Below are 13,034 nucleotides of genomic sequence, written 5' to 3' on the forward strand. Positions count from 1 at the left end.
TCCCAGAAGTGCCTCATCCTTCCATTCTCCTATTTATTTTTTCTTCAGTGGAAATTAGAGGGTACCCTCAAAATATTATTTCATGCACTTAAAATGGTATTTTTCTAAAAAACTTTAATCATTAATCATTTAAATTTCTATTCTCTGAATGCCATCTTATTCATATGAACAACATATGCATAGCAAATGCACTTAACATAACTTTAGATTATTTCTTCAAATGTGATATTCTCTAGTTGTGGAATATGTAAGTTAAATCTATCACATTGTCAGCAGGGATATCTACAGAGAGAGATCCCTAGCGATAGTCTGCATATGTCTCTTAGCAGATATAATTTAAGAAAATGTAAATCTGATTTCCAACAACATGATCATGTGGATGCACATTTTTTGTGCCATATATGCAATAGTCATGCCATAGGTATCAATGACACCTAAATTAAAGTCTTGGAAAATCTCCTTCAAATTAAGATAATTAATGTAGCCATGAAAGTCACCAAATATCTTGACCTCCATATGCATCTCTCTTATGTTTATAGCTTTGAGGATGACTTTGGTGTCTGGGATTCTCAAGAATAATCCCTCAATGGCCCTTTGGATATTGATGACTCTTCGTATGGGAAGGGTCTAAATTGTTGTCCCAAGGTAATGACAACTGTGTTTTTGTCTCCTGATATACTGTCAATTTCACAGGTAACATATTCATCCTCTTTCATTGAGAAGAGTTGATGCAGTGACAAAAGGATGTCCATGTTTTTTCCACTGAATGTGAATATGTATTTCTCTATCCACAAGTACATGTTTTTTAAAATTTTTGCTTCCATGATGATCAAAAAATTTCAGGGCTGATGAAAAATAAAGGAATATATATATATATATATATATATATATATTTCAGAGAAAGAAGAGATCTGTAAACACTTTTCAAAACATGATCAACCATGTATCCTGCTACTCAAGATCTTGATTGGTAAGAGCATCATTCCTAACCATCAAAGGCAGAGCAATCTTGTAGAAAGCTAGAAGATACATTAAAGCCTAATGCAATTCCCTCATAATTCATACATAAGAAAGTGTATTCATGAATTTCATAAAACTATATTTCTATATTTTGTACATATTTGTCTATAAATCAAAAATAAAAATGCATATCAATGAAATTCAGCTTTCACTTAGAAATTAACATAAGAAAAAGTAATACTTCTCATAATTTTAGGGAAGTAGAGTATCCATTGACACAGTGTTGAATCTCCCCTGAGATAAATGAGTTTTCTTTTCAGGCAATCACTGATTATACTTATTGCATTAAATTGAGTAAGTTTATAAGACGTTGGAATCTACCTCTCCTTCAAAGTATAACCACTGGGAACAGGAACTTTTCATTCCAATCTAGCATTTGTCTTTCCATTTCTCTGCCTGATAAAAGTAATGTTGCTTTACATAAAATTACCAAACTAATACTTCCTACAACTAGATAAAATAATAATAACCAAATAGCTAGCATTTCTGTAACACTTTAAGGTTTACGAAACATGTTACAAATATTATCTAAATTGATCCTCACAAATAACCCTGGGAGGTAGGCGATATTGTTATTACCCTTAAGAAAGTGGAAGAAGCACTCAACTCAAAGTTCAATCCAATCATTTTCTAGTTTTTTCTGACTCTTCATGACCCCAGTTAGTGTTTTCTTGGGAAAGATACTGGAGTGGATTGCTATTTCCTTCTCAATCTCATTTTAGATATGAGAAACTGAGGCAAATGGGTTAAGTGATTTGCCAAGGGTCTCGTAGCCAATGAATATCTGAGGTCAGAATTGAACTGATCTGGAAAACAGATCAGGGAAAGGTAACATAATAATCATTGGACTATTTAAATATGACATTTTAAGACATCATTAAAGGTAGACTTCTGAGAGTGGAACCATGTTGGCGGAATAAAGCAGAAAAGCTCAAGCTCATCATGAGAATCCCCTCCAATCAATATTAAAACAATGCCACAAAATGAATGCAGGAATGAAAGAACCAACAAGGAGACAGAGAGGAAAAACTTTCAAGAAAAGAAAGACTTAAAAGGTAGGTAGAAATCTGCTACATCGGGATGAAAGGGGAACACAGTCAACAACTGGAAACTAAATAATTTAATTCTTCAAAACTGGTGGGTCAAATCATAGAAGCAATTACTGATTTCATTGAAGAGAATGACAATGAGGGGACAACATATCAAAATCTATAGGACACTGCCAAAGGGGAAAATTTATATCCCCAAGTGCCTATACCAACAAAACAGAGAGGGAGGAAGGAGATTAATGAATTAGCCTTGCAAATGTGATAGAGAGATTTTGGAAAGGTAACAAGATTACAGAGGAGACAAGGCAGAGTGACATGGAATGCAATGGAACCAGGAGAAGCAACAGCAAACTCTTTTATAATCTCAGAGGGAAAGAGAATCCTGGGAAATGGCCAGCCAAGGGAGTTGGTTCCAGACTCAGAAGGCAAAGACATCTTCAGGACCCAGCTCCAGCCTTCTGTGAAAATTCAATTTGCCCCAGAGAATTATTTTTACAAAGATCCTGGAGACTGTCAAGTATCTGACTCTACTGTTAATCTGTGAAGATCAAATCTCCAGGGGAATGGACAGAACTGTTCAGTTTACCTTTGGGGAGGCTTTAGTCTCACTGGGGTGGACTCAGTCAATTCTAACAACTGATTTCACCTCTACTTGATACATTTTCTAGAGACTTTTTCCTGTGTGGGTTTAGCCTAGACTTAGATTAGAATAGAAGGGAAATAATTAGGCAGAGAGAATAATGAGTGTATCCTTGACTTTATCGATTTCTGAAGAGACTTTAAAGCAAAGTCAAACTGGTGGGTAATAAGTTAGATTTATTAGTGATTGGTAAACATCCACAACCCACATTCCTAAATCCATCTTTTGATAAAATCCAACTTTCTTTTTTTAAAAATAATTGTTATTTTTTAGAAAAGTTATCATGGTTATATGATTCATGTTCTTACATTCCCCTAAACCCCCTGAAGTCCTCCCCCCAACCCCATAGCTGATGCGCATTTCCACTGATTTTAACATGTGTCATCAAACAAGACTTATTTCCAAATACGTTCCAAATTGCATTGGTGTGGTAGATTCAAGTCTACATCCCCAATCATGTCCTCCTCAACCCATGTGTTCAAGGAGTTGCTTTTCTTCTTTGTTTTCTCTCCTACAGTTCTTCCTCTGAATTTGGGTAGGGTTCTTTTCCAAAACTCCCTCAGAATTGTTATGGATCATCTCATTGCTGCCAGTAGAGAAGTCCATTACATTCTGTTTTACCACAGTGTATTGGTCTCTGTGTACAATGTTCTTCTGGCTCTGCTCCTTTCACTCTGCATCAATCCCTGGAGGTCTTTCCAGTTCATATGGAATTCCTCCAGTTTATTATTCCTTTGAGCACAATAGTATTCCATCACCAGCATATACCACAATTTCTTCAGCCATTCCCCAATAGAAGGGCATACCCTCGTTTTTCAATTTTTTGCCACCACAAAAAGCACAACTATAAATATTTTCATACAAGCCTGTTTATCTATGATCTCTTTAGGGTACAAACCCAACAATGGTATGGCTGGATCAAAGGGCAGGCAATCTTTTATAGCCTTTTGAGCGTAGTTTCAAATTGCCATCCAGAATGGGTGGATAAGTTCACAACTCCACCAGCAATGCATTAATGTCCCAATTTGGCCATATCCCCTCCAGCATTCATTACTCTCCCCTTCTTTCATTTTAGCCAATCTGCTAGGTGTGAGGTGGTACCTCAGAGTTGTTTTGATTTGCCTTTCTCTAATTATTAGAGATTTAGAACACATTCTCATGTGCTTATTGATATTTTTGATTTCTTTATCTGAAAATTGCCTATTCATGTCTCTTGCCCATTTATCAATTGGGGAATGGCTTGATTTTTTATACAATTGATTTAACTCATTGTATATTTGAGCAATTAGATCCCTGTCTGAGTTTTTTGTTATTAAGATTTTTTCCCAATTTGTTGTTTCCCTTCTGATTTTGGTTGCATTGTCCTTGTTTGTACAAAAGCTTTTTAATTTAGTATAATCAAAATCATTTATTTTACATTTTATAATTTTCTCTAACTCTTGCTTGGTTTTAAAACCTTTACTTTCCCAGAGATCTGACAAGTATACTGTTATGTGTTCACTTAATTTATTTATAGTTTCCCTCTTTATCCTCAGGTCAGTCATCCATTCTGAATTTATCTTGGTGTACAGTGTGAGATGTTGATCTAAACCTAATCTCTCCCACATTGTTTTCCAAATTTCCCAACAGTTTTTGTCAAGTAGTGGATTTTTGTCCAAAAATTGGGCTCTTTGGGTTTATCATACACTATCTTGCTGATGTCACTTACCCCAAGTCTATTCCACAGATCCTCCCTTCTGTCTCTTAGCCAGTACCATATAGTTTTGATGACCACTGCTTTATGGTATAGTTTAATATCTGGTCCTGCTAGGCTACCTTACTTCATTTTTTTTCATTATTTCCCTTGATATTCTTGATCTTTTGTTCTTCCAAATGAACTTTGTTATAGTTTTTTCTAATTCAGTAAAGAAGTTTTTTGGTAGTTTGATAGGTATGGCACTAAATACATAAATTAATTTGGGTAGAATGGTCATTTTTATTATGTTAGCTCATCCTACTCACAATCAATGTTTTTCCAATTTTTAGAACTAGTTTTAATTGTATCGAAAGAGTTTTGTAGTTGTTTTCATATAATTCCTGTGTTTGTTTTGGTAGATAGATTTGTAAGCATTTTATATTGTCTAGGGTGATTTTAAATGGTGTTTCTCTTTCTACCTCTTACTGCTGTGAGGTGTTGGAAATATATGGAAATTCTGATGATTTATGTGCATTTATTTTGTATCTTGCAACTTTGCTAAAGTTGTTGATTATTTCTACTAACCTTTTAGTTGATTCTCTAGGATTTTTTAAGTAGACCATCATATCATCTGCAAAGAGTGATAGCTTAGTCTCCTCATTGTTTATTTTAATGCCTTCAATTTCTTTTCTTCTCTAATTGCTATTGCTAATGTTTCTAGTACAATATTAAATAATAAAGGTTATAATGGGCATCCTTGTCTCAGGCCTGATCTTACTGTGAAGGCTCCGAATTTATCCCCATTGCATATGATACTTGTTGATGGTTTTAGATATATACTGTTTATTATTTTTAGGAAAGGTCCTTCTATTCCTGTACTTTCTAGTGTTTTCAATAGGAATGGGTGCTGTATTTTGTCAAAGGATTTTTCAGCATCTATTGAGATAATCATGTGATTTTTGATTGTTACCTTGTTGATGTAGTCAGTTATGTGGATGGTTTTCCTAATATTGATCCATCCTTGCAATCCTGATATAAATCTCACCAGATCATGGGGGATAATCCTCTTGATCACTTGCTGGTGTCTTTTTGCTAGTATTCCATTTAAGATTTTTGCATCTATGTTCATTAGGGAGATTGGTCTGTAGTTTTCTTTCTCTCTTTTTGATCTACCTGGCTTTGGAAGCAGTACCATATTTGTGTCATTAAAGGAATTTGGTAGGACCCCTTCTTTGCTTATTATATTAAATAATTTGTGTAGTATTGGAATTATTTGCTCTTTGAATGTCTGATAGATTTCACTTGTGAATCCATCAGGCCTTGGTGATTTTTTCTAAGGGAGTTATTTGATGGCTGTTCAATTTCTTTTTTATATGGGATTGTTTAGGTATTCTATTTCTTCTTCTGTTAATCTAGGCAATTTATATTTTTGTAAATATTCATCCATATCTCCTAAATTGTTATATTTATTGCCATATGATTGGGCGAAATAGTTCTTAATGATTGCCTTAATTTCCCCTTCATTAGAGATGAGGTCTCCCTTTTCATCTTTATTACTGTCAATTTGGTTTTCTTCTTTCCTTTTTTTATTAGCTTGACCAGTACTTTGTCTATTTTACCTGTTTTTTTCAAAATACCAGCTTCTAGTCTTATTTATTAATTCAATATTTCTTTTACTTTCGATTTTATTAATTTCTCCCTTGATTTTTAGTATTTCTAATTTAGTTTTCATCTGGGGATTTTTAATTTGCTCCCTTTCAAGTTTTTTGAGTTGCATGCCCAATTCATTAATCTCTGCCCTCCCTAATTTGTTAATATATGCACTCAAGGATATAAATTTCCCCCTGAGTACCACCTTGGCTGCATCCCACAGAGTTTGGTAGGATGTCTCATCATTGTTATTCTCTTCAATGCAATTGTTGATTGTTTCTATGATTTCTTCTTTGACTAATTGGTTTTGCAGAATCATATTGTTTAATTTCCAATTGGTTTTTTATTTACCTGTCCAGGTGCCCTTACTAATTATTATTTTTATTGCTTTATGATCTCAGTAGGTTACATTTATTATTTAGCTCTTTTGCATTTGTTCACAATGTTTCTATGCTCTTTTACATGGTCAATCTTTGTGAATGTACCATGTGCAGCTGAAAAGAAGGTATATTCCTTTTTGTCCCTATTTATTTTTCTCCACATATCAATTAAATCTAATTTTTCTAGGACTTCATTCACCTCTCTTACCTCTTTCTTATTTATTTTTTGGTTTGATTTATCTAGATTTGAAAGAGGAATATTTTGATCTCCCACTATTATGGTTTTACTATATATTTCCTTCTTGAGATCTGCCAGTTTCTCCTTTATGAATTTGGATGCTATGCCACTTGGTGCGTAAATATTGAGCAGTGTTATTTCCTCATTGTTTATACTGCCTTTAATCAGGATGTAAGTCTTTTTTAATCATATCTATTTTTACTTTGGCTTTGTCAGAAATCATAATAGCCACTCCTGCCTTCTTTTTTTTTATTTGACACCCAAACGATTTTGCTCAAGCCCTTAATCTTAAACTTGTGAATGTCTACCCACCTCATATGTGTTTCTTGCAGACAACATATGGTAGGATTTTGGTTTCTAATCCACTCTGCTATTTGCTTCCATTTTATGAGAGAGTTCATCCCATTCACATTCAGAGTTATAATTATCAGTTGTGCATTTGCTGACATTTTTGTATCCTCCCCTAGCCCTACCCCTTCTTCTTACACTATTTCTGTTTAAACCAGTGGTTTGCTTTAAGCAGGTATCCCTTATCCCCTCCCTTGTTTAACTTCCCTTTCTACCCCCTCCCTTATTATTCCCCTCTTTTTATTTTTAAAGGCCTAATGAGTTCCCTCCCCCTTCTTCTCCCCTCCCTTTTTTGACCTCCCCACTACCCTGCTCCCCTTGGTTTATCCTTTATGACTTTCTCAGTAGGGTTAGATAGAGTTTTATATCCCAATGGATAATATAGCTACTCTTCCCTCTCCAGGTTGATTACACTGAGAGTAAGCTTTAAATATTACCTCTTAATGCTCTCTTTCTCTCCGTCTTATAATAGTATTTGTCCCCTCCCCTTCTCATGCCCTCTTTGTGTGTAATAGAATATCCTATTTTTCTTATTTACTCAAGTTTCTCTTGGTGTCCCCTACTATTCACCCCCTCTTTCCCACCCCCATATCATCTTAGACCATTTAGTATTCCACCCTCTCCCTATGAATTATTCTTTTGATTACTATAATAGTGAATAGAGTTCACTAGAGAGAATTATACACAGCATTTCTCCACATAGTAATACAGATAATTAGATCTTATTGAAGCCCTTAAAGAGGCAAATTTAAAAATTATGAGTTTTCTTTCTTTCTCCTCTGTTTCTTATTTACCTTTTCATGTTTCTCTTGATTTTTGTGGTTGGATATCAAACTTTCCATTTAGTCCTCATCTTTTCTGTGCAAATACTTGGAAATGTTCTATCTTGTTGAATGCTTATATTTTCCCTTGGAAGTATATTCTCAATTTTGATGGGTAGGTGATCCTTGGTTGTAGACTCAGTTCTCTTGCCTTTCTGAATATCCTATTCCAATCCTTGTGGTCTTTTAGTGTGGAGGCTGCCAGCTCCTGTGTGATCCTGATTGGTGTTTCTTGATATCTGAATTGTCTCTTTCTGGCTTCTTGTAAAAGTTTTTCTTTTACTTGGAAGCTCTTGAATTTGGCTATTATAATCTTGGGGGTTGTCTTTTCAGGGTTTAGAGTAGAGGGTGATCTATGTGTCCTTTCAATGTCTATATTGCCCTCTTCTTGTAGAACTTCATTGCAGTTTTGCTGAATAATTTCTTTTAGTATGGAGTCCAAATTTCTATTAATTTCTGCTTTTTCAGGAAGACCAATGATTCTGAAATTAACTCTTCTAGACCCATTTTCTTGATCTGTCACTTTCTCATTGAGATATTTCATGTTTCCTTCTATTTTATCAGTCTTTTGAATTTGCTTCATTTGTTCTTGCTGTCTTGAGAGATCATTGGCTTCTACTTGCCCAATTCCTGTATTTAGAGACTGGTTTTCTGTTATATTCTTTTGATTTTCCTTTTGAATTAAGTCTATCCTGTTTTCCAGCTGTTTGATTTTGGTCTTCAATTTGCTTACGAATTCTTTTGATTTGGGGGCATCTTTTTTGAATTGCCCAATTCTAGCCTTCAGAGACTGCTTTTTGGCTATAATCTTTTGGTTGTCCTTTTCAATCTGTTCTCTTTGGTTCTTCAAGGATTCCAGCTGGTCATTTCTGGTCTTCAATTTGCTTATCAATTTATTTGATTTCTGAGCCTCACTTTCCAATTGTAAAATTCTGCCTTTTAAACTGTTTTTTTCTTTCCAGATCCCTTCCATCTTTCTCATAATCTCAGATTTGAACTCTTCAAGAGTTTGTGATCAGTTTTTATTTTTTGGGGAAGGTTTGGATATGGTTACTTGTTTGTTCTCCTCTGCTCTTTGCTCTGTTGTCTGGATTTTTTCTGTGTAAAAGTTGTTGAGTGTTAAAAATTTTTTCTTGATCTTTCTCTTCTGGGGTTGTGTCTGGCTTGCCATTGTTAGCCAAGTGCCCTTTCAGCTTTATCCTTACTCCCAGGGTCTGTCTGAGTTCTTATTGCTCCTGAGGTCTCAGGTCTAGTTGTTCTCAGGGTCTAGCCTCCTGGTAGTCCCCTTCCTTGTTCCTCTCCCAGAAGCTCCTTTAACAGTCTCAGGGCATTGCTTCCATAGTCATGTACCCCTCTGCACTGGGTCCCCACCCAAGTTCTGTGCCTGAGCTCAGTATATGTGTCTGCAGCTGAGATTGCACCTGCACTTAAGGTTTGTGTTCAAAATCTGTGTGTTCTTTAGCCTCTTGGGGTCTTAAGTCCTGCTGCTCTCAGGAGCAGGCCCTGTTGATGCCAGTAGGTGCCAAGGACTTAATGGGTGCCCCAAACTTGCTCTATCTCTTGTGTGCTGGCTTTTGCCCTGTAGGTGGTGTGTGTGGGGGAGGGGGTTGCTCAGCTTACATTTTAGTGAGACCTATTTCACCCCCTTATATCATGGAAATGCCCCAATCCCATGTACCTTCAATGCTGCGCCCTGTTGTGGGGTCTCTTCATTCTTCTGGATTTGTTTTTATGTCTTCTTGAGGAGTCCTATATGTGCGGGTTAGGAGAGGTTAAGAGGTTGCTTTTTACTCTGTTGCCATCTTAACCTGGAAGCCTAAAATACAACTTTCAATAAACCTTTTTCCTTCTGAAGAAGTAGTCAGATTGCTTACCTACTGGTCCAAGGCAGAGGGGCAGCCATCTTTGCTCTCAGCCCTGAAGAAATCATCTTGTCAGACTGAATATAGCTAAGCCTCAGTCAAACATTTATAATATCTTTACAGGATCTCTCTTTATCCTAAGAGGTTTTTCATCATAACACAACTTGAAAAAATAGAAAGAGAACAAATTAAAAATTCCCAGATAAAAACTAAATTGAAAATCTTAAAAATTGAAAGATAAATGAATAAAACTGAAAGTAAAAGAACTACTGAACTAATAAGTAAGAGTAGGAACTGGTACTTTGAAAAAACAAATAAAATAGATAAAGTACTGGTAAATCTAATAAAAAGAAAGAAAAGCATTAAATTAACAGTTTTAAAAATTAAAAGGGTGATTTCACCTCTAATAAAGATGAAATTAAAGCAATTGTTAAGAGCTACTTTGCCCAATTATATGGAAATAAATATGATAATCTAGGTGAAATGTGCAAATATTTACAAAAAATATAAAATGCCTAGATTAACAAAAGAGGAAATAGAATATTTAAATAATCCCATCTTAGAAAAAGAAATTGAACAAGCCATCAAGTAACTTCCTAAGAAAAAATCCCCAGGGCCAGATGGATTCACTAGTGAATTCTATCAAACATTTAAAGAACAACTAATCCCAATACTACACAAAGTATTTGACAAAATGAGCAAAGGAGTCTTTCCAAACTTTTTTATGACACAAATATGTTATTGATTCCAAAAAAGGTAGACCAAAAACAGAGAAATAAAACTACAGATCAATCTCCTTAATAAACATAGATGCAAAAATCTTAAATAAAATACTAGCAAAGAGACTATAGTAAGTAATAACAAGGATTATTCAGTATGTCCAGGTGGGATTTATACCAGGATTACAAAGGTGATTTAACATGAGAAAAACCATCCATGTAATTGAATATACCAATATTCAAACTAATAGAATCACATGATTATCTGAATAGATACAGAAAAAGCCTTTCACTCATTCTTATTGAAAACACTGGAAAGTATAGAAATAGAAGGATCTTTCCTCAAAATTATAAATAGTATTTATTTAAACCATCAGCAAGTATCATTTGCAATAGGGAATAGGTAGAAGCCTTCCCAATAAGATCAGGAATGAAGCAAGGATGCCCATTATCAACACTATTTTTGAAAGATTGCATTAGAAATGCTGGTGGTATCTTAGGGCTCATTAGTACTCTATCAGTCTAATCTAGTCAATCAGAAGAACAGAGAAGAAACCTTTCCATGGCAGAATAGTCCAAACCCACAGATCCAGCAAATAATCAGAGGAATAAGATTACAGCCAGTTACGTGAGGGAATGAAAGAAAAAATATGAATAAACTATAGAAATAGAAAAAAAATTACAATTGACAACTTCTGACCAGGTAACAAACAAAAAACAAATGGAACAGAGGAGGACCACAGAACACCAAGAAAAAACACAGAAACTGCAGCAAATTGGACTCAATTTTTGGAAGAACTCAAATCACAATTCAAAAAACAATTAAGAGAGACTGAAGACAATTGGGAAAAGAATTTAAAAAGCAAAATAAGTCATCTGGAAACAGAGGCACATGAACTAAAACAAGAAAATAGTGTCTTGAAAACCAGAATTAAACAGCTTCAAATCAAGGCAAAGAAAGGAAATGATGAACTACAAAGAAAAACAGACCAGAAAGAGGATGATCAAAAAGCCAGGGATGAAATTCAGTCTTTAAAAATTAGAATCTAACAACTAGAAACAAATGACTTCACAAGGCAGTAAGAGTCTGTAAAAGAAGATGAAAAGAATGAAAAAAATTCAGAAAAATATGAAACACTTCATTGATAAAACTAAAGACCTGGAAAATAGATCCAGAAGAGTGTAATGCAAAAGATGCAAGAGAGGCTTTTGCTCTTGCAGGGAGCCAACTGAAAACTTCTGGCAGTTAGAAGCCTTAGAATTCTTAGAGAAGTCAGTTGGTTCCTGAGCTTTGAACAGAGTGGAAGGATCAACTAGAGCTCTGCCTTGGCTTTCAGTTTTGCTTTCGGCCTGTGCTTTGTCTCTGGACAATTTGAACCTACCTAATTTCTCTGGATTTCTTCCTGACCTTCTCCATATTATTTCCCTGTTTCCCTTCCTGTTTTTCCTGGGGCTCTGGGAAGCAGGGTGGCTTTTGGGTTTTTAGTGAATAGACTTTGTGGATTTAGTTTCCCCAATAGCCAAGTAGGACATCCTTGAATTCAAACTATCCCTTTAGTATACCCTCTACTTTAAAGCAGCCAAATCTTCCCTGACTGAGAGAAGCAGGTCCTTTCTCAGTCTAACCCATTCCTGTGACCCTTCCCCATCTTGAGTTTCTCCCTAGTGGCTGTCAGAAATCCCAAACTCCTCTCTCCTTCCTGACCAACCCTCAACATTAATAAATCCCTTTGTTACCTAATCAAACTTTCTGGAAAATCATTGTGTTGAAGAATTGGGCAAGGGTCGAAAGGGAAGGAGTAATTCTCTTTATTTCCTGGTGGAAATTGTAGGCATCCATCTTGGGAGGAAGTAGTTGCCCAATGCTTCCTCCTGAATCCCTTCAGTTTCAATGACAGGGAGGAGTCTTGTGATTCCTCCTTTGAGGACTTGAGAAACTGATAAGAAAGCCCTCAGTCAGATTCAAACCACTTCTGACTGGTCCTATTCCTTGTTTCTATAAAAGTACCTTTCCTGCCTGGAAGGGTTCAGCCTATTTCCCCTCAGTATCCTCTGTCTCTATCTGGGGTGTCTAGTCTGTGTTAACTGCCTCTCCTGAATACCTCACCTGTACCCTTACCATCCAAATACCACCTTGTCCATTCCTTCCTAAACTCAGCCATCCCTTTCATTCCTATCCTATTATCTCAATCACCTTTTACCCCTCCATCACTCAGCAAGGGAAGGAGAGTACCCCCCAACTTTAATGTCCTCCTTTTTATCCATTACAAGAGACAATCTAAGAATTACTGGGCTACTAGAAAATCATGACAAAAGAAAAAGCCTGGATATCTATAGGAAATTATCCAAGAAAACTGTCATGGCATTCTTGAACAAGAGGGAAAAGTGGAGTTTGAAAGAATCCACAGATCACCTACTGCATGTAATCCCCAATTGACAATGCCCAGGAATGTTATAGTCACATTTAAGAACTGTCAGACCAAGGAAAAGATACTACAAACTGCTAAGAAGAAACCATTCAGATATCATGGAACCACAGTTAGGAAAACACAGGACTTGGCTACATCCACACAAGGACTGGAAGGGAAAGCATGAAATACGATATTCTGGAAAGCAAGGGATCTGGGTTTAT

General features: G+C 35.7%; 1 pseudogene; it reads right to left on the reverse strand.

Moving 5' to 3' along the window:
- Positions 1-322: 322 nt before the first annotated feature.
- LOC123241369 overlaps positions 323-13,034 on the reverse strand; it is a 141,965-nt pseudogene continuing 129,253 nt past the window's right edge.

Source organism: Gracilinanus agilis, chromosome 3, assembly GCF_016433145.1.
Source record: "Gracilinanus agilis isolate LMUSP501 chromosome 3, AgileGrace, whole genome shotgun sequence".
In the NCBI taxonomy this organism is placed as follows: Eukaryota; Metazoa; Chordata; class Mammalia; order Didelphimorphia; family Didelphidae; genus Gracilinanus; species Gracilinanus agilis.